The sequence below is a fragment of the Urtica dioica genome, chromosome 1 (genome assembly GCF_054948205.1).
Source record: "Urtica dioica subsp. dioica isolate 48M chromosome 1, U.dioica_male_clone48M_v1_H2, whole genome shotgun sequence".
Taxonomy (NCBI): domain Eukaryota; kingdom Viridiplantae; phylum Streptophyta; class Magnoliopsida; order Rosales; family Urticaceae; genus Urtica; species Urtica dioica.
The window spans coordinates 21,698,773-21,719,863 of record NC_142756.1 but is presented as its reverse complement, the minus strand read 5'-3'; the positions used below and the strand labels follow the sequence as shown (position 1 = coordinate 21,719,863).

Below are 21,091 nucleotides of genomic sequence, written 5' to 3'. Positions count from 1 at the left end.
TGTGGAAAATTATTGGTGCTTGAAAACGAGAATTGGAGAAGAGATAAGAGCCGAAAAAAAAATCACGATCATACGATCTCAGGATTTGCGGAAAAGTAGCTCTGATACCATATTGGATTCTGAGATCCAATGATCGAGAGAGAGGGAAAAGAGTTTCAAGATTTGAAATGAAAATAAAATTGATTCATTGATTATTGAGGAATTGAAAATTCCTTTTATACAGAGTTTGAAAATAACTAATTACAGAAACGACGACAAGTCGTTTTTAACTAAAACAAGAAATACGACAAAGACAAATAAACCATAAACCAAATAACTACTCCAATAAGAGACATATAGAGAGAGAAAATTGCTTGATCTAAATGTAAGTAAATACAGTCCAATATAATCACGATGATGTGAAATCTTATTATGTTTCTTAAAATTAACTTAATATGTGTGTGCGCGTGGGTATCTTTTCTATGTAAAATAAGATGATTTTGTGTGTGTTTTAAATATAGAAGGTACAAACGATTTGATAGTCTCTAGTGTATCTTTGGCCGTACTAATTTATAATAGCAAGTATAAGAAAATTATATATTTATTTTAGTGTTATTAAGTTATATAGCCACACGATTATAGTGAATTTGGATATAATCCACCTTTCGTTAATTTCTTCGTAAATAACTAAGTTAACTTATTAACAGAATAATAAAAGACTTATTTAATCCAGTCAAACTTATAAAAAATATAGTTAATAATCTGCCACGTATGCAAGTTGGCTATTTACAAAGTATTTACTAAAGGTTGGCTAATTTACAATTTTTATAGTTTAGGTGACTTAAGTAGCCAATTTTTTTGTTTATTTATTGATGAAGCTATCATTGGCCATTTTGGCCTGCAATAGTCCATGACAAGAAAGATACAAACACATGATAAGGTGGAAGTTGCAACCAACAAAATGTTTGATAATAGGACTTCAGGAGAGAGAGAAGTGATAGATATCATGGGTGGTTTATTATTTATCAACCAAAATTTATATTCTCATATCAAACCCTAATTATCCTACGTCAAAAGAAAAATCAGAAAAGATCGACCGGTTAATAATTAATAAGTTTCATGTGTTCTCCGTGGGTTTTATAGTAATAATTTTTCTACACAAAATCAACAAAAACAGCACTTATGCATTTAATTATTGGTGGTATAAGCATTATTGTTCATTGATTAATTTATATACACTATAGTCTATATAGCTAGTCTATATTTACAATGACATCGTTGAAAAAATGGGAGAGAGATAGCAGAGTGAAAGACCTAACTTATTCACTGTGTTTTATGATATTATATATCACTCGTTAACATGTAAAATTCAAATGCATGTTTATGAACATTGAAAAGCAGTACAAAAGTTTGACATGACATTGAGTCGAATAATAAACACACGAACGTATAAACTGTACGAGCGCGCATTTGTATATGTATATTTATTTTAATATACGATTTTGGTTGGTTTTTCTTACCTAACTTTGAAGGATTAGATTGTTTTACTTTTGCCTAACGACAAAAAAGTCAGTCAATTTTGCACGTGAACATGATTTTTTAATTTTTTTTTTCGGAAGACTGAAAAAAATTCAGGCTTCCTAAAGAAAAACTTGACGATGAGTCGAAATCAATGTCGGTTTTAGAGGTTTGTTCTTTCCTAACCCATGTTATTAATTCATCCATGATGGTTAACTGGTCATGGCCGCCAGAGCGGCGATTTGTTTAGGTTAGTAAATTTATTTATCTATATAATATAATAAACCAAAATGCTTATTTACTATTCATAGAATATTCATTTTTGTTTTTAACCAATCTTACCTCGACACGTCACTTAAATGAATTATTATGATCTAAGCTTACTCTTATTCTAACACATACACACTCTCACATACAGGGACCATTTTCAGACTTCAATGTTCTTTCATTTCAGAATTCAATTTTTCATTGAATCCCAATGTTTTCAGCCTTTTCATCTTATTCCATTGCATTTAATCGCATTTCCAGGTCCCTCCACTTCATCTCCTTCGAATTCGCTTCTTTTTCTATATAGCCTGTTTCTCAGTCTCTCTCACCTTTCAATTTTGGCTCCGATTCACGCGGTGCCTCAACACGAAATCTTAGACACGCTTCGCGATTCCAGGGCTTCCTTTCCCGCCGCAAGCCAAGAGCACCGCGACCATCGTCACCTCGTTGGGATCGACTCCGCCCGAACACATCGACTCGAAAACTTTGAAGGCATCATCCCACAAATACCGCTTCGCGTATCCGTCGATCACCATCGTCCAAGTGACAACATCTCGCACAAGACTTTCATCGAACACCTTGCGCGCGTCCCAAACACTCCCACGCTCCGACCAAAACCGAATCATCCCATTCCGTACAATCCAATCACCATCGACACCCTTCTTCCTCATAATGCAAATCACCGAGCCTCCTTCCTTGGCCGTCGGATCCTTCTCGCAGGCCTTGAGCGCGTAGACGAAGCGCAAGCCGTCCATCTCCACGCGCTCTCGGACCATCCTGACGAAGAACTCGAATCTCGCCTATGTAACAGCCTCGAATCATGGTGTTCCGAGTTCGAGTAAACAATTCGAGCCCGCCAACCGCGTACGCCACCGTCCAAGTTCGCCGAGGTATGCCTCATCTTTTTTCTCTCTTTTGAAGTTTGCATCTGAGATTAGGGGTTCTTTGTAATTATAGGGTTTGTTGTTTATTGATGGAATTCGTTTAATAAAGGTTTCCTCTAAAAGGTGTTTTTTTTTTCATTTGCAGGGTGGGAAAGACCTCTTTGATGAATCAGTATCCTTGGACTAAGCTATCTGATGTATTCACATATATATATATATATATATATACATGTATATATATATATACGTACATGTATATATATTTCTTGTGCAGGACGTATATAGCTTGTAATCATGTGGGTTTTGTTAGGCAATTGAGATTGAAATCTCTTTCTTAAAAACTTAAATTTGTATAGTCGTTCTTTTGGGTTTGTTGCTCTGTTTTTTTCCCTTGACATACTTCTTATAGGTATGTGAACAAGAAGTTTAGTAACCAATATAAGGCCACAATTGGAGCCGATTTTCAGACAAAAGAAGTTCAGTTTGAAGATAGGCTCTTCACCTTGCAGGTAATTGATAGTTCTCTTACCAGTATGTGCACTGAGCTTTTACATATTTTCCAGCCATATCCTTTGTATTTATCAGTTGGCTCTGTCTATGTTGTTGTTGTCTAAGTTGTTTTGTTGATTTCGCTCTCTTGGATTTGCCGTAGTTCAAACCAGGCACAAATGGGATATATTCACTAATTAAGTATCAAATGCTTACTGCTTTACTTTAATGAACTGGTTTTACTCTATTTTTCTCCTTAGTTGTTTTATTTATGTGTTACAGCAGAAAAAACTTCCACAAGTTTGTTCTCTTTCTGCATAATTGATTACTATAATGTGTCAGAAAATTGGTCCTTGCTTCTTTTTCATGGTTATTAAACAATTCAAGTAAAAAAATCGAGCACGCCAACCGCGTACGCCACCGCTCAAGTTCGCCGATGTATGCCTCATCTTTTTTCTCTCTATAATTTCCAGCTTCGCTTAGGAAAAGTTTTTTTTTTAATAAGACAGGGACCTAATCGACTGGCTGCTAGGTGTTCGAAGAAAGTCCTCTCGGAGAAAATTGACGTAGGAATGTTTAAATTTGTTATGAATTTTTTTGATGTATCGTGTTCTGTATCCGCGTACACATTAGTTTGATTGTTGCAGAAATTGGATTTTAAGATTAAGTGATTTTTTTGGGTCTTAGATACCGATAAGAGCAAACATTTCTGATAGTGTTTAAGGAAAGTATTTTCTCCTTCGAAATGTGAACCAATTTTGCTTTATTTTCTCCAGATATTTTGCAATGGTCGGAGTCGACCAGTTTTGGGGATTTACTATCTGCACGGGACTTTGCATCAGCTTCTGCTATTGCAAACATGAAAATCGTTATGTGAGTATGCATGTGTTGCATTGATTTTTTTAAATGTGTTAATCAAGAATATGGTTCCGATGCAGTTATGGAGGGTGGGATAGGAAGAAATGGCTGTCTGGTGTATTCATCTTAGACACAAGTAATAATCCTCTTTTTCTCTCAACTTCGACACCATCACATTTTCTTATATTCCATTATTCATCTCTTGATCTTCTTTCTTGAAAAATTATCACTTAAATGGACCGAGCTGCCCATTACTGGAGTATTACCTCCTCTTTGATATTGTTTCTATTTTTGAGCCTCAATTGTTAATACAAAACCGCATTATGTATACTAAATAAGTCTTTTTTTCAATCACGTGCGTAGCACGTGTTAATATATATATATATATATATATATATATATATATATATATATATATATATATATTATGGAGACATATATAATAAACGACATATGGATATATCGGATTTTGAACAAACGACATATTTCTTGGTGAACTGGAAAGAGCGCACGTAGTTTTAATTTCCAGATTTTTACGTAGTACATCACTGCTGCTTTGGAAAATATATGTCATACGAATGTTTTAAACAAATTATAGAGCCTGGCAGGATAATTGTTTAAGGCATGAAATGATAAAAGGTAGGACTTAAAAGTGAGAAAAAAAAAAACATTAAAGATGGACTTGCTAGAACCCAATTTGGATAAGAAGACTAATCATTCTTTATTTTGTTAAATTATATATTTAAGTTTCAATATTAAAATGAAAAGACTCTGTGGCCCAATGGATAAGGCGCTGGTCTACGAAACCAGAGACTCTGGGTTCGATCCCCAGCAGAGTCGTTTTAATTAAAACATGTTTTTTAATGAATATTTATGATTCATTATCTTTATCATGTTATGTTTTTTTTTTAAGAAACCAAAAATTAAGCTGCATATGAATCATGCATATTGAAGTCGTGATTTACGATTCATTATCTTTATCATGTTCTTGAAGAACAATTATTTTAAAATGAGATTTTTCATTTTAATTCTATCTTTCCAGTTTTATTCTCCCCAAAATTATTTCTTTCCATCACCAACAACAATGACTCCTTAAGAAATTACAAACACTTGACAAAAAAGAAAAAGGAATCCGGACAACTATTTGAAATATTAATAGCAGTGTCCACATTACATTTACTACCGTGATTAATTATCACTGCAACCACATTTTATTTGACTAATGAACTATTCAATTCATAACAGAAACTAGAATTTGCCTATTGCAAGACTAATTTCAAGGCTTATTCCAACTTTTTTTTTTTTCAAAAAAGATCACAAAACTATCTCAGGAAAGAGAATTTTTTTTCCTCATTTTTACCCCACTTTACCGAATTGTAATGACAATTTTACCATTGTCTCAGCTTTGATTAGAATATGTTAATTTGAATTACGGCAATTAACTCCTCACTCGCTGTCTCTCTTGATATCTCCGCTTCGTGACCTTCATCTTCTTCACCTTCCTTACCGACACAAAGGACTTCGCCAACCCAATCATCGTCTTCTTCTTCTTCACTCTTCTTCACCAACAAGAATGAAGACGAAATCTGGTCACCCAACCAAGAAACCCACAAACCCTGAAAAGATTTCAAAACACGATCTTCATCGAACACCTACAAATGATTTTTTAGCGTGAAGGACAAAAAACCTTGATATATCCGTCCACTTATTGTGTGCAAGTAAACTAGGAATAATATGTTTGTTATGATGATTTTTTCGTGATTATGGTTCATGTTGTGACATCTTTGATTTTTTGCTGAAGTCCATGGAACCAAACAATAAAATCACATTTTCTTTTATTGTGTGTATGTATCATCATCAATGACAATGAATGATGTGCTAGTTTATTGTTTATTTTTATATGACTTTGATATAATACAAATAATCATAGTTTTTTAAAATGGTTTTTAATGCGAAAAAAACAAAGTATTTAGTGAGATAAATGTAACTGATTTGTGTTACACATTATTCAGTTTCTGAGTGGTTATTGATTATTTTGACACGTGAATTCGTGACTGCATTATCACTAAGTGCACATGTTAATTTTCTTTTCTTAATGCAGTATCTCTTAACATATCAACATCTTTCCTTTACGCAGCACATTAACATCGCCTTCTACTACTTGAGGAAGAAGGGCAGTTACGAGAAAGTTGGACAAAAGTTCACGACAACTGACTCGTATTTTTATAACTTTCTCGTGGTCCTAAAAAAATGGGATAAAGCAGCCGACAAGGAAAGCTATAATTGGTCGAAGCATATCGACGTTATGGAGTACATTACAGCCGACGCAAAAACCGGCTTCTCTGATACACCATGGGTTGACGATGACAATATTTATATCCCCGTCAATGTGTCGAGCCACTGGATATTTATTGTCGTAAAGGTGAAGCGAAGACGTAGAACGACGTATGATCTTTTTATACAACTTTTGCTCGATCTTATCGTGAAACGATCAGAGAAGTGTCAGAATTTTTGCCAATTTTTCTCAATGTCCTAGATCTTGCTGAGGGCAACTTTGAGCCCTTTAAAATATACAAAGGGAGCATGCAACACAATCCTTCGGGTAAGATTTGTTGTCTTATTAAAAAGTCTACATTGTATTGGTGTGAAAAGTCTAATGTTAACCACTATTTAAGGGGCGATTGTGGTATGTTTCGCATAAAGTGTGTAGAATTCTTGATCCACGGAGTTCCGCTTTCTAATTTGAAGTAAATTACAAGTCCATGTATAGAAAGAAGATTACACTTGACCTGTTGAAGCACGGGGCGTTAAAGGTCATAAACCAAGGGTACACGGTTTAAAATAGAATGTTCTAATATTTAGGTAATATGGTTTGATATTCTTTATGTGACAACAATGTCACAAATACAATTATGTAAAGTAACTAAGTTTATGTATGTAAGTAACATATGCTAGTTTTTATGTAACTTTTCGTCCTTGAAAATGCTACATTTTTTACTGTAAAGTCGATACGATCAAAATTAGTAAAAAAAAAAATACAATTTTCGTGACTAAATGGTCACACATTATGGGTTTGCATCAATCCATATATACCACTCATGTTCAATGGCATATAATACAACTCACATCTCAAGATCTCCTACAATGTTGGCTCACTAGGTCCATATACGCGCGCGCGCGCACACACACACACACATATATATATATATATATATATATATATATATATATATCTATATAATCTATATAAATCTCAATCACAAAATCACTATTTATAGACTGTTCATTATATTTTTAACCAATTAAAACACGACATGTCATAGCTTCTTTCAAATCACTTAACCTTTTCATTTCCAACCTATCAGTTATAATTTTCTTCATTCATGTCGTGTCTAGTGAATTGAATTAAAAACCCAAAAAAACGTAAATCCAAACCCATCTGACTCTCTTTCTCCCTCTCTCTCTGTGCGGTAGCTCCAATCGATCTCTGTGCTGAGTGCCCCGAATTTCTTGAAAAGTTGGCTTCTGCACAAGCATCGCTTACACGGGTTTCGGATGGTATGAACTGATTTGATCGTCTGTGTGTCCTTTTGGGGGATTCGTAATGCATTATGGTTTATTTGAATATCTTTTGTTTGGAAATCTAGCAGAGGAAGGAAACTCTTGGGATGTAGTCAGCGAGAATGATTTATGGGACGGTGAGAATACTGAGCTGAACGAAGATGAGTATGTTCTGGTCAGGCAAGAGGATATATTAGAGGGTATTGCGTGCTTCATGACCGCCTACTTGGAGAGCATCAAACAGACTAAGGTATTTTGTCTCTGTGTTTCTATTTTTGTTGCTGCTTTTTATTTCGATATGGCTTGATGTGCAAAATAATTGTTTTATATATAAAAGGCACGTTTAGGAGCAATATTATTGGAAAGCTGTACTACAGTTTCAATTTAGCCTTAAATCATTGTCTTTGCAAGCGCGATGTTAGGCTTTATAAGTTCAGCCGCGACATTTCATTGATATTAAAATTTTGTTTGTTTTTTAAAGTACTTCAATTCGCTTTAGGTTTTTCTCTGTGACCCAAAAATCTCAGCACATAAAAGAAGAAGCCTTTGCTCTGAAACTGTGATAAAATTATCTCTCAAGCCCCTATTAAAACTTTATATATTCTAATGTTTTTATAATTTTTTATATGCTTTGCAGGATTTACCTCCTAATAAACTCCAGGAAGGTGAGCTTAACATCTTTAGAACGAAAATTTAGCCCTTAGTTTTCTTTTAATGTTTTAATGGCTCAGTGCGTGCTCTAGAATGAGTTCTAATGCTTTGAATCCCCATTTAGCCCTCCGAAAAACTTTCTCGGTGAAAAAGAACAAGGGAAAGCTTCGAAAGGCGTGGGACGGAAACAAAGTCATTTACAATGTAGCATCCTGGGGAGCAACAACCATCGGGTACGTCAAATCTACAGCCTGTATAATCTTTCTCCCCTTAAACCATGGTTCATATTAATCGATCTCATTCTCATTTTTATTAATCCTTGTTTCGGCGGAGGCTTGCGAGACGGTCGGGGGCGAAGCTTGTGAAATGGACATGTACCCGGAAGTGAAGCTCGAATCTCCTCCGACTAAACCCACAGCTGCTTCCGAGCCGGTTGATCGAGAGTATCTTCAGTACGATGATCAAAAGACGTAAGATTAGTATTTACCTCCACCAACAAACACAATCTCGTCTTGTCTGTGTACGTGAATCGATAATTCAAATGCAGGATTTTCCCAGGAGAGGCATGTGATGATCTTGGCAGGGAGTTCACTTATCATTGTTTCTTTGTCCTCTTTTGCTCAAAATTTGAGGAACAAATTTCTTGGATATTGATTTGAAATATGAAAATAATTTAGGGCTTTTCTTCTAGGGGTTGAGCTAAATTTGGGATTTTTATTTTCCGTTCACATAGGCCGAAGTGTATTGATTTAAAAGTTTGATAAAAAAAATTGGGTATAGCCAAATAGAACTTAAGTTTTTGCAAAATAGCCATAGTTTGCCAACTATAAGCAAACTAGCCTAAGTAAAATTAATCTAGGCTGGATTAAATTTAATCCCAACGAACTATAAAGACAGAATGTAAGCTTTATGAAGACTGGATTAAAATTAATCGAGGCAGGATTAAAAGTCGTAGTACTCTCAATTGGCTATTTTGCTATACCTAATGAAACTATGGCTATTTTGCAAAAGTCATAGTTTGAATTGACTACTTCATATCATTTTTCCAAAAAAATTTAATGAATATTTATTGGCAGGTATCTGGAAGAAGTAATACAGTTGTGAAATTGGTTTCGTTTTCACTCAACACAATCCGATCCCGTCTATGAGGTCGCTCCTAGGCGGCTCACAGTTTCGTACGTTGTAAGTCTATCGATGATGATGATGATGATCTAATCAAGTACTGGATATTGTTTTGTTTCAAACTGATAGTTTCCTTGAGAACTACATTGCTTTGTTTCATTCCCATTTTGAAAGCATGATTTACATGTTGGACTGATATCTGATTAGGATCAGAAGTTCATTGCTTTATCGTGTGAATACGTTGATAAGATGATTCTCTGGAATTCGAATTCTTTGATAAATAGTGTTACAGATTTTTTTTACTAATAATAATAAATATTAATCAAAGTTATGTAACTAAACTGTAGAAGAAACATTGGAGAAGTATTTATCAATATTTTCTAAACTGTAGAAGAAATAAATATTTGGGCTCAGGTCATAAAATGTCCAACTCTAGAAGAAGAAAAAAAAATTAGTTCGAGTCTTTGATGTGCTTTGCTTAGAATTCAACCAAAGTACTATCCTGTCATGTCCAAGAATTTTACATTTGGTCGTAAAAAAATGTTCAAAATCAAGCTAGGTATGACACTTCTCTGTTTTTAATTCGTTTTGGACACGCTGGGCAGAGCTGGTACGGTCGGCCTCGGAAAAGCTATAGAAGTTTTGGACACGCTTGGTAGTAAATGACAGGTTTGAGCCTCGGGAGCGGTTTTACCTCTGGATAACGAAAAAAGGGAACAAAATCTCAATCCTTGCTTTTGAAGTTGCTAACACGGCTGTGAAAGGTTCCAATCTAATGGAATCCATTTCAAAAGATAACAAAAGACGTTTAAAAAAAGAGGTCTTGATATCAGAAGGAGTCCAAAACTTTGTGTCACGAGATTTGGATGAGCTCCTAATCGCTGCCTCAGACAAGAGGTTGATAAGCTTATAAAATATATATATATTTTTATTACCATTATCCTCTTTTTTTTATTCCTTGATTTTGTGAATGGAGAATTAATTTATTTTACGCGGTTTTGACAGAGGTGAATTGAGAGTATTCTTCGGTGAAGTGGTACCGTTGTAAAGATCCTCAGTGGCACAATTTTGATCGATATTTTGAGACGAGTCTATCGCTTCTTTTTATGTATCTGTAAGAATTATTTTCATAAACCTTTAGATTTAACAGAGTACCTCTTATGTCTCTTTTTTCATAAATTTTATTTATTTGTTTTTTTAATACAATACTTGTTTTATATTTCTTATTAACACTTTAATGTATGTTAGTTAAGATAATCTAATTAATTTTTTAAAAAAAATTTCAAATAAAACTATAATAACCACGTGCGTAGCACTTGTTACTATCTAGTACACACACACATATATATATATATATATATACATATATATTTGTATATATATGCGACACCTCCTCGTCACCGGCCATGGAACCGGTACATTTTTCCAAGTCAAGTAGATCCGATCGGAAATAAAAAAAAAATATATAATTCTCGTGACAAGGTAGGTACGAAATATGGGTTCTTCGTGACAAACAAATTCGTGTTCCGTGATCATGATTTTCCAGAATTCGTGATGACATGTAGTCACATAAGTCAGAAAATTCGTGACGTGTTAGTCACGAAAGGATAAATTTCGTGACTTGGGTGGTCACGAAACTTTGTTCTCCTCTTATAAATTAAACCAAAACATTTTTGTTCGCCGAAAACTGAGGTATATCAAGAACCATTTGGAGTTTCGTGTAAGTGTAAAATAAACGAATAAAATTATAAAATAAATTACACCAACCCGTACTCAGATTGTGATCTAGAGATGACACTCTTTGTTGCTTGGATTTGTTGGAATTGATCTAGGTTTTAAGAAAAAGTTTAACGCTTCGGGTAAGCGGCGGAATTTTAAGAAAAAGTTTAACGTTGCCAAGTATTTAGCTCAAGCTTTGTTCATTTGGATCCACGAGGTCACTGTCACAAATCACATCGAGTAGGAATAGTTAAACTAGAAGTTAAGTCAAAACAAGAACGAGACAAGTTTTTACGAAAATTGTTAAAAGGGTAATTTTGTCTTTTTGGACATAGGATGAAATGAATGTTAGTAAATTTTTTGACAAGGTCAGTTGATGGCTTAAAACCACACGGCCAAGATGAAATTAATTGGGCCTTGTGGATTGATTTCATTTCATAAGAGTTTTATTGAAAATTCTTAATGGGTTTTTCTCAACGTTAAACTTTTTTTAAAATTACGCCGCTTACCCGAAGCGTTAAACTTTTTCTTAAACCCTAGATCAATTCCAACATTTGTCATGCAAATCTACATTTGTCTCTTCGTAAGTTGTTAAGTTTGTTTATGGACTAAAGACTAATGTTTTATCATAAAGCTTCAAACAGACAAGGAAGAATGAATGAACGTTTCAACTTTTTATTAATGAATAACCAATTAAAAGCAAGAGTCTTCATGAGACTTTATTACATCAAATGTACAAAATAAAGACTACAACTCTTCTTCTGGGCACCATTGACAACACATGGGGACCAGACCAAGACTCCTCAATCTGCTTCATCTCTCGAATCAAATGGTATTTACTCTCAATATGTTTAGAGCGCTTATGGTTTCGAGGTTCCTCTGAGTTAGCGACGTCCCCACTATTATCACAATAAAGGGTCATTGGCTCGTCGACGTTTGGAACAATTTCCAAATACTTGAGGAATTTTCTAAGCCATACAGCCTCTTTGGATGCTTCACAAGCAGCCACATATTCTGCTTCCATTGTGGAGTCAGCAATGCAAGATTGCTTAATACTCCTCCACACAACAGCTCCACCATTAAGGATGAACACAGATCCTGATGTGAATTTCCTGGAATCCTTATCCGCTTGAAAATCAGAGTCGGTATATCCCGTCATAGTTAGGTCAGTACCTGAATATGTAAGCATCAAGTTCCTAGTTCTTTGAAGATACTTGAGAACATGCTTAATAGCAATCCAGTGCTCGGGTCCAGGGTTGGATTGGAAACGGCTAACTACGCCAACGACGAAACAGATGTCAGGTCTAGTGCAAAGCATGGCATACATAAGACTTGCTACGGCTGAGGCGTAAGGAATTTTTCTCATGTCCTCAATCTCTTGTGCAGTCTTGGGAGACTGGTCCTTAGAGAGTGAGACTCCATGCTTGAAGGGTGCTTGGCCCTTCTTGGAGTCTTGCATCGAGAAGCGATCCATAACCTTATCAATATAAGATGCTTGAGAGAGTGACATTGTCCGGTTTTTCCAATCTCGAAAGATTTGGATCCCCAGAATGTACGCGGCTTCTACTAGATCCTTCATATCGAATTGCTTTGCCAGCCAGACCTTAACCTCAGATAACTTACCCACATCATTACCTATGAGTAATATAACATCGACATATAGTACTAGAAACACAACTTTACCTTCGTGCATTAACTTGTAAACGCACGACTCATCTATTGATTGCTCAAAGCCAAAGCTCTTCACAGTTTCATCGAATCTAATATTCCATGACCTAGATGCTTGCTTTAATCCATAAATGGACTTAAGCAACTCACAAACCTTGGTCTCTTGACCTTCTTCCACGAAACCGTCTGGTTGAGCCATGTAAATGCGCTCGTCAAGATTGCCATTCAGGAAGGCCGTCTTGACATCCATTTGCCAGATCTCATTGTCGAGAGCTGCAGCTATGGATAGAAGTATGCGGATGGATTTCAGCATCGCGACTGGCGAGAAGGTTTCTACATAGTCAATCCCTTCTTGTTGGGTGTAACCCTTAGCCACAAGTTGTGCTTTGAACGTCTCGACGTTCCTATCCGGACCCCTTTTCTTCTTGTATATCCACAAGTGCATTTCAAAACTACGGGTTTAATCCCTTCGGGAAGGTCTACAAGTTTCCAGACTCTGTTGACATACATAGAGTGCATTTCAACTTTCATGGCGTCAAGCCAAATGTTTGATTCAGAACAAGCCATTGCTTGGCAATAGGAAACAGGGTCATCCATGTCGGAGACGGCTATGAGAGAGTCTCCATTGGACATGTACCTGTCAGGCTTTTGAGTAGCCCTCCCACTACGTCAAAGTACTACTTGATGAGATTCTGATGAGTTAGGTTGTGTTTCAGTTGGGGTAAGAACAGTTCTTGCAGATGAGGTAGAAGCTTCCTCACCCAACTTTTCTTTAAGCACAATTTTGCTTCTAGGTTTTGCATCATTCATAAAGTACTCCTCTAGGAAACGAGCATTCGTGCTAACGAAAGTCTTATTGTCCTCGGGCTATAGAAAGTAAAACATTTGGTTTCCTTTGGATATCCAACGAACAGACACAATTCTGACCTACTAACCAACTTGCTAGTCTTTTGCCTCAGCACGTGTGTAGCGCAACCCCAAATTTTGATGCGGCCAAGATTTACTTTACGGCCAGTCCATCGTTCATAAGGAGTACCAGGAACCGTTTTGGACGAAACTTGGTTCAAAATGTAAGCGGATGTTTCGAGGGCATATCCCCAAAAGGAAAGAGTGAGTGATGAGTAACTCATCATTGATCTAACCATCTCCATAAGAGTTCGATTTCTTCTCTCTGACACTCCGTTTTGTTGAGGTGTGCCAGGTGCGGTAAGTTGAGAAGCGATACCTTCTTCTTTACGAAAGCCATCGAACTCTCTAGACATATACTCACCACCTCGATCGGATCGAAGGGTTTTGATCACTTTGCCAGTTTGCTTTTCCACTAAAGCCCTAAAGACCTTAAATACGTTAAATGTCTCGGATTTGTGTTTGAGCAAATAGACAAAACCGTATCTTGAGTAATCGTCAGTGAATGTAACGAAGTATTCGTATCCACCACGTGGCTGTTGACTGAGCGGACCACATACATCAGAATGTACTAGTTCCAGCAGCTCAGTGGCTCTTCGACCCTTATCGGAGAAAGGTCGTTTAGTCATTTTTCTTTCTATGCAAGATTCACAAGTAGGTATTGAACCTATTGCAGAGGGTTGGAGTGGACCGTCCCTCACAAGTCTCTTAATCATGTCTAGACTGATATGACCAAGTCTTAAGTGCCAGAGATATGTTGATTTTGTTAGATTGGAGGATTCAGAAAGTTTGATCCTCTTTGGCTCCCTAATTAGATCGTTATCTATTTCAGTGTCTAAAAGAGAAGGTTGAGTGGGATGAATGTATAAAAGAAGCATTCTTCATACATGCATCAGTGACTAAAGAAATATCAGGAAACGAAATACGAATTCCATTGTTAATGAACTTTAAACAATAATGTTGCTCAAGAAGACGAGCAACGGATATTAAGTTCTTCCCAAAGGTAGAAACAAAATAAATAGTATTCAAGTTTAAAGTGCGGTCTTCAAAAGACAGCGTCACGGATCCCACAACCTTCGCAGACACCAGGCTCCCATCACCCAATTTGAAACAGAAGTCGTCTTCCTCTAAGCTTTTGGTTTTCTTGAAACCAGTCAAGGAACAACAAATATGGTTAGTAGCAGCGGAGTCAAGAATCCATGTTGATACATTATCAGCTACTAAGCATGCTTCGGTAATTAGTACAATACGATGTTCCTTTCCTTTGAGATAGGCAGGACAGTTCTTCTTATCGGCGTTGTGAAGTCTCTTCTTAGATCCAGAGGCGAAGGCTTTGTGCTCAGTAGTATTTGCCTTTCCTTGATTCCTCTTTCTCTTAGTGCTACCTTTAGCAGTGTGAAGCTCCTTCATAAGCTCGGTAACAATGTACTCTAGCTTGTTCATGGAGTAGTTCCACTTGAAGGTGTCAAAAGATTCGGGGAGAGTTTCCAAGATCACATCTATTTTGGTCTCCTCGTTAATCTTAGATCCTAGGATTTTCATCTCATTCAGGTAACTAATGATTAGTATCATATGGTCCCTGACAGGAGTCCCAGCCTTAATGCGACAGTTCATAAACTGTCGGACTGCTTGTTGTCTTGTTTGACGCTTTGCCCTCCAAAGATCTCAAGGAGATTGTACAACATGTTGGCGGCAGTCTCGATGTCACGATGTTTGTTGTTACAACACATTGTTCATTGATGCTAAGTTATAGCACCTCACAATCTCATCGGATCGGAGCCAGACCGCCAAGGCGTCTTTTTCCTCTTGTGTCGCATAATCATTCGTTTGAGGACAGGGGGTGGTGAGTACCAATTTGTGCTTGTTAACGGTAAGGACAATGTTGAGATTATGTTTCAAATTAACGTAGTTTTTGGTTTCGAGTTTGTTTGAGGAAAGGATGATCGAGAGGGGGTTGAGAGACATGTTGCTTAAAGTTGAAACAAGTTTATGATTAGTCTTTCGGTTTAGGATTGGAGTTTGTTTAAGTTTTTAGGATGAACAATACATGAAAAATCCAAAGGTGTTATGAACGAAATGACACTTTACTCCTTCGACGGAAGGCCGTAACGAGTCTCCTTTCATAAGTAAATGACTCATCATTAATGCATAGCCAAGATGTCAATACATCATATTTGACTAGCCACCTTATAAAAAAAGTTTGATCACTCACATCCTTTCGCAGGGCCTCGAGGGAGGATTACTACGGATCGAGTCTAAGTGTGTAACAACCAACCACTTAGTCCAAAAGATCGACTTTGAAAAGCAATCCACCGAGGGGAGGTCTCATCTCATTGTCTCACTCTCAGACTTAGCTCATTGAGCAATGATCAGAGCAAAGCGCCGTTGAGTACTCTCATTTAAGAGAGGACCACGAGGGTGACTCTTAGTCTGACGACAATTACTCTTTTCATTAGTGTTGGAGATCGTGGGTTGTAAACAACAAATATAAGCCTCCCACTTAGTTTTTAGAAAAGGCACATCGTCTCGTATAAGTCCGGAAACAAATTTCCTTGTTATAGAGCGATAGAGTGGACAACTAGAAAAGATTCCTAGATCATCATGTTCAGAGCAGTGTTAATGCATAAAGGCACAAGTTACATACTCGGATCTTTTCCTATTTTCTATTCGGGAAAGTGCATGAGGGAAGTGTGAACTTCAACTCACTCGAACACTCGAAAGTTTGAGATTACACATCTTTTTATTTTTTGGCTTATCTACGAAGAGACCTCCCACTCAAATTTTCAAGAGCATATAGATTTTTAACATATGTGATATAGATATAGTTTTGAAAACATTTTGAAAACTTATTTGATTTGGATGACAAAATATTTTCCAGTTTGAAAATGAAAACGGTTTTTCAAAATTCAAACTAGTTTTGTAAAAATTCAATTTCAATTAAACTTTCAAAAATCAAAATATTTTAATCTTTCACATTATGTTTATAATCTTATAAAAAACATTTTTTCTCAAGAAATTTTTTCTCATGGTAGTGGGGCTGAAAATCCGGATTTCTAAAAAACTGAACTTTCGGAACAGCTGCGCACCTCGGAGTAAATTCGCCATAACTGGCGGCTCCGATGTCCTTTTGACCCAACACCGGTGGCATTGGAAAGAGGACAGACAGACCTTTAATTTATTCAAGAATCATTAAATTTTGAATTCTGAGCAAAGAGGTATGCCACTTTTACTGCGGCTTTTACTCCAGCTCGAAGAAAACATAAATAATTAAAGTTCGGTCTTTTAGTGCGAAAAAGAATCGAGTGTAACGGAACGTATTAGGAAGTTGTTAAGGATTTTATTTGTGTTTTATTAACATGGTAATAACAAGGTATAAAAGAAATAACAACAAGCATAAAATGATTCAACCAAATAAAAGAAACTAGTAAGACAAGAAAACTAGTCACAAAATTTATTCGAAATTTTCTCAAACTTTAAAACACGTTTTTTAATATAAAAATTAAAAACTTTTAGAACAGATTCTAATATGTTTTGATAACGTCCCAAACTCATAGAAAAACAACATGATTTTTTAATTTAAAGGCTTGAGCAATAAATTAAAAAAAAAATCTAAGAAAACAATTCTAATTTTGTCACAAAATTAGTAAACTTTCGAAAACGATTTTCAAGCTCATAATTTTAATTACACGTACATGCATATCTTTGACCATAGCTCTGATACCATTTGTTGGAATTGATCTAGGGTTTAATAAAAAGTTTAACGCTTCGGGTAAGCGGCGGAATTTTAAAAAATTTCTTTTGACAAGTAAAATGATTTTACTAACCTAGAAAAAGAGCAAGTACACGTAAATAAAAACTATTATGAGCATTATAAATTCACTAACCTTTTTAGAAGCTTGTCGCGATTTACAAAATTACCATTTTACCCTTCTAGCTGTTATTTCCTCAACTCCTTTGTCGCTTGTGAATAAGTTAGAAACAATGTATTGACGAGGAGCTAACAAGTCACATTGTTTCATCCAAAAGAGTCAGGACTCAATTTGGACACTGGCCAGTTCATTTATTCACATTCCAAGGAACAAAGCACGAGGTGATATACATTGCATTTCAGCAATCTTGTACATGAATTCCATATCTATGAGAACTTCACAAAGTTACTCACGACATCTTCATAACTTATTACTTCACCAAAAGGTCTTGTTCGGAATCACATAGTGAGTCCGAACTCTGACTTTCTCAAATGAGAATACGTAAGCTATGAAATGACATATCTCATTTTAGGATTAAGGTAAGCATGATGCAATTCATACGTAGTGACCTCGAGACATAAGAGGTTAAATGGTTTGTTCTTATATTGTCTCTAGAAATGCACTGGTCAATTCAGTACCTTCGGAATATACCTAGAAGAACTATAGAGTCTCCAACTCTCAATGTCCCATAACCAGACATCATAGATTCTCGCGACTTCAGGAATTTTTTGAACCATAACCTCTATCATCGCGACTCTGCTATAAAAACAAGGACACGAAATCAGTAACCCAAAACAACAATAAAGACGAGAATAGGGAAAATACCAATTACCTTGTATCTTGAACACCCATAAAAACGCCGACCAGGATGATCACCTTTCCACGCCGTCCGCAGAACACACACCATCTTGCATCGACACCGCGGCCTCTGCTTGTCATCGGAACCGTCAGAGAAATTACTCGTGGAAGATGACGCCATTGACGAACAGCGGATTGGATTAGGGTTTTGTTTCGGGAAGAAGGTTTTTTTTTCGCGATCTAGGGTTCAGACCAAATGGCGATTGAGTCTTTGATTTGAGATTTTCGATTTAAGTTATTTCTTCTATTTATTATTCGAGCTTATTTCATTTAGATTTTAGTTTTCAATTTCTTTTTCACTTCAAATAAACTAAGTCAGGGGTAAAATCATAATTCCACCAATAAAGTCTTTAAAATCATGCCACATCATCAAAATATTATAATTAAACGTCCAAATACTGACGGAAGTGGCTAGTAGTAACACGTGTCTAAGTTCTGAGTTAAGTTCTGCAACATTTCCGAGTCCATGGGGTGAAATGTAACCGAGGTACAAGTCTAGGGGGAAAAATGGGATTTATTCTTATAATAATTTTATATTTTTTTAGATCGACTTCAAGCAAATAGGCGGTGAGGTCGAATCAACGGCTGCTGTTGTGAGACACCCCAAGGGGGAGAATAAGACGAAGGGTAAAGACTACGGAAGCTCATCGTCAAATCACGATGTAAAATTCACTGAGAATATAATCTTAATTGTTATGAGATTGGCATGTTTTCAAGTGTATTCAGTGACATTATATTCACGAAATATTATTGTTGGTGACAAAAAAGTCACAGAATAAATATTCATCGAAAAGGTTGGTTTCGTGATAACATAGTCATGACACTGTATGATTTACTGAATTGTATGATTTCGTGACTTAATTGTCAGAATATTCAATTATTTTGTGACTTAGTTGTCACAATATTCAATTATTTCGTGACTTTATTGTCACAATATTTTGTTATTTCGTGACAACATAGTCACAAAAGAATACGACATTAACTGTTTTTTTTCTCTAAAATTGTAGATTCGGAAATCGGCATTGGAATGCGACCTCAAGGATTTTCGGTCAGAGGTTGCGAATTGGATGAAGAAGTTGCCGGCCATCATGCATGCAATGTCCGACTCATTGAGAAATGTAGTCGGAAAATAGGATGAACACCCGCCCAACACACTTACGGCAAAGCAGACTGTTTCGAAGCCTCTGTTGGAGGACGAGGCTGAGAAAGAAGATGAAGAAGAAGACGTCAATGAAGAAGAGTCTGAAGAAAAAAGTGAGAATAAGCCAGAAGAAGAAGAAAATCAGAGTAGTAAAGGCCTTAAAGAAGGAGAAAATGAAAAAGAGAAAGGCAAGAATGATGTGGTAGTAGTAGTAGCAGGAGAAGAAGAAGAAGAAGAAGAAGAAGAAGAAGAAGAAGAAGAAGAAGAAGAAGAAGAAGAAAAGACCAAAGAAGAAAAAAAGGGAAGAAGAAGAAATTGAAAAAGAAGGAATAAAAGAAGATAAACCAAAAGAAGAAGAAGAAAAAGAAGAAGAACAGATAGAGGAAGAGGAAGGTGGAGAAAGAGAAAACGAACATCAAGACAGAGAGGAAGGCAAAGAAGAAGAACAAGCAAATGAAGAACCAGAAAATGAAGAAGAAAAAAAAAAGAAGAAGAAGAAGAAAAAGAGGAAGTGAAAGAAGGAGGTTGTAACGATATGGCCTTAAGAAGAAGAAGAAGGATGATGGCAATGACGATGAGGACTGTCAACCGGAGAACGCGCCAAAGGAACATGGTGTTGAAATTGATCTAGGGTTTAAGAAAAAGTTTAACGCTTCTGGTAAGCGGCGTAATTTTAAAAAATTTATTTTGACAAGTAAAACGATTTTACTAACCTAGACAAAGAGCTAGTACACGTAAATAAAAACTATTATGAGCATTATAAATTTAATAACCTTTTTAGAAGCTTGAACGTTGAGAAGCTTTTGGAAAGTTGCAATGTTCATCTCCCCTCGCAGCACGTCTCTCTTCTTTCCTCGGCAACATGAGCAACCACGACAGTTCTATCACAAGAATCACTCGAGAGAAAAGGAATTAGTGAGTGGGCACTTTTAAACACGACGACTCGAGAACAAGTCTCAAAGTCGAAGAGCTAAAAACGCTAGGTCAAATGTGGACCTAGGTGCCAAAACAAAAACGAAAATAACTAGAGAGAGAGGAAGTCGGCCAATATTCTAGAGCGAGAGAGGCTCTCAATCTATAAAAATTTGGGATGAATAAACAATGAGAATGAGGCCTATATTTATAGGGGTGGGATTACCTTCAATAAGGTAGTTTCCTCTTCTATAGAATATCACATATTTATGAGCAAAATTTCCCTTTTTCCCTTAGAGTCACACGGCCATAATGCCTTCTAGAAGGCTTGGATTTGTTTCCTCTTTTGTTCCCTCCTTGCTTGTTGGCCGAATTCTCTCCTTCCTTGTGGAAGAAATTTGTTTCCTCTTTTTCTTTTAGCAAGTATCTTCATACATCAATGCACAAAGTAATCTCACTTTTTCTCTAGATGATGGGCGGCCAATGCTCTCTAGAAGGAGCTTCTAGAAGCTTCTTCATTTGTTCTTGACAACATGAGAAAGGCCCATTAAGAATTTTCAATAAAACTCTTATGAAATGAAATCAATCCACAAGGCCCAATTAATTTAATCTTGGCCGTGTGGTTTTAAGCCATCAAATGACCTTGTCAAAAAATTTACTAACATTCATTTCATCCTATGTCCAAAAAAACAAAATTACCCTTTTGACAATTTTCGTAAAAACTTGTCTCGTTCTTGTTTTGACTTAGCTTCTAGTTTAACTATTCCTACTCGATGTGGTTTGTGACAGTGACCTCGTGGATCCAAATG

At 36.2% G+C, this 21,091-nt stretch overlaps 1 non-coding gene across 1 annotated transcript; it reads left to right on the top strand.

Annotated features, from left to right (window-relative positions):
* Positions 1-4,762: 4,762 nt before the first annotated feature.
* TRNAR-ACG (transfer RNA arginine (anticodon ACG)) lies at positions 4,763-4,835 on the top strand. Its single transcript has one exon. It is a non-coding gene; the product is annotated as a tRNA-Arg (tRNA).
* Positions 4,836-21,091: the final 16,256 nt, after the last annotated feature.